This window comes from Artibeus jamaicensis, unplaced genomic scaffold (genome assembly GCF_021234435.1).
Source record: "Artibeus jamaicensis isolate MK-2021 breed Jamaican fruit bat unplaced genomic scaffold, CSHL_Jam_final scaffold_474, whole genome shotgun sequence".
Lineage (NCBI taxonomy): Eukaryota > Metazoa > Chordata > Mammalia > Chiroptera > Phyllostomidae > Artibeus > Artibeus jamaicensis.
This window is the reverse complement of record NW_026522046.1, coordinates 41364449-41366652: the sequence shown is the minus strand read 5'-3', so window position 1 is coordinate 41366652 and position 2204 is coordinate 41364449.

Sequence of the window (2204 nt, the reverse complement as noted above, 5' to 3'; positions counted from 1 at the left end):
CCATATTCCTGCCTTTCATTAGCAGTCTGGGCCCACCACACAAGGGGTGTCCGTTCTGTTCACAAGACAGACCAGTGAGTGACTTTAGGTCTGGCTTAGAGAATATTTTGAGATTATATTGATGGCAGGCTTCTCCTAGAATTTTCTTTTTAAATGTTGGAAGCGTAAGCAGGTGTTTAAAGAGCTTTCTCTTGTTCGGCTGTTGTCCCACAAAGGAAAGGGTTGCTGGTTCAACTCCCAGTCAGGGCATTTGCCTGGGTTGTGGGTTCAGTCCCCAGTCGGGGAGCGTGTGAGAGGCAACCAGTCAGTGTTTCTCACATTGATGTTTCTTTCCCTCCCTTCCCCTCTTTCTAAAGAATAAATAGCCCTGGCTGGTGTGGCTCAGTGGATTGAGCTTGGGCTTGCGAACCAGACAATCGCTGTTCGATTCCCAGTCAGGGCACAGACCGGGGTTGCAGGCCAGTTCCCAGCAGGGGATGCGCGAGAGGCAACCATACATTGATGTTTCTCTCCCTCTCTCCTTCCCTTCCCCTCTAAAGATAAATAAATAAAATATTAAAAAAAAGAAATTCTAAAAACAAAAAAGAATAAATAAAATCTTTTAAAGATAAAAAATAAAAGCTTTTCTACTGTGTGAGCCAAGCAGAGCCGCACACTCACAGTGAGGCTTCCCGCCCACCTCTGAGCCCTGCTTCCAGTGGTCATGTGACATGAAACCCCAACCTGCAGCCTCCCCTCCTCCCTGGCCCCGCACCACAATGGGCAAGTCTCCATCTTTGTGAGACAGGAAGCCCGTTCTGTAGGAGATGCCTTCCTGAGGCCTTGGGTCACTTGCCCTGGCTGGGACATTGGCCTGCAAGTCAGCCAGAGAGAGAGGGCCGTTCCTTCCAGGTGGTGCCACCCTGGGGTGACACTGTGACCCTTGTCTTGGTGATGGGAGGTATAGATGTTAACATGTAAGGAACCGGCAGAGACTCCCTAACCTCCAGGTAGGCCTGGTGGTGTTTTGAATGCTAATTGAGAACTTGAGTTGGCATTGTAACCAATGATTGCAGAACTGGACCAACAGGTGGCCTGAGTTGCTGGCTGGGAGCCTGGCCAACACTATCCTGGTCCTTCTGGGAGAGGAACTTGGGGTCTGAGGCTTCCTGGGGTATAATGCAGCCTGGGAACAGAGACCGTGGCCCCAGGGTCCGGGGTGTCAGGGGTTCAGTCTCTGTGAACTTCAGGTGATGGTTCCGAAGGCCCCGTGGCAACCAGCCCTGTGCACTGTGAGCGTGTGGACGTGTTTGTAAATGTGAGATGCTGGTCCGAGGGTCAGTGTTGTGAAGGCCTGAGTGTGCTGCCCCGTTCCCATACGGTCCTCAAATGAGTGTCTTCATGCGGTTGTGGTGAAGCCTGAGGATTTCTTTTCTCCAGGGATTACCTGTGCAGTACCTGCACTGTGTTAACCAAGCTGCATTTGCTGCTGTCCCTTAAATGTCCCCCTCTTAAAGAAAGGGCCTGACTGCCTTTTGTGGCCCAAGCTGCCTCTCACCTGACTCCCACCAGTCTCCATCCTGGACGCTGCCCTGGGTGTCCCAGGCAGAGGGCCCCCAGCCCTCGGGGCTTCTGCAAGACCCTACCAGTGATCAGGGTTGGGGGGCTCCTTTCCTGGCCCATCCCTGCCACATTCTGAGGACCAGCTGTGGTCATGGATCACGTGTCACTGCCCCTTCTATGTCTAGTTCCTTCACTCCAAGGTGGAGACAGCTCTGGCTCTCCCAGCCCAGTAGGTCCTATCCACCCTCCCACCCCTGGATACCAATCCTGTGTTCATCCCCAGGGGACTGGGGCAGCTGGAGCCATGCAAACTGTGACTCTCAGGTACGAGGGCCCCTTGTCCACTGTCTTCCTGGTGCTGGGGAAAGATGGCACTGACCAGTGACTTGAGGAGTGCTTAGTGAAAGGGCCATGGACAAGCATGCAGAAAGGGGGAGCCAGCACCCCCGGGGGCACACAGAGGGAAAGGGAGCTATCACCATCTTAGCATGAAGCACTAACTGGCAGCCAGTTCAGTTATCAGAACCTCAGGGCACCAAGGTTCCGAGGTGGTCTCTGCAGCTGTTGGTTGGAGGACAAAGGGCAAGGGAATCCCCACAGGCCAGTGCCAGGGCCCTGGGTAGGCAGAGGAAGGGCTGGGTGGGCCTGGTGGGCAGAAGAGC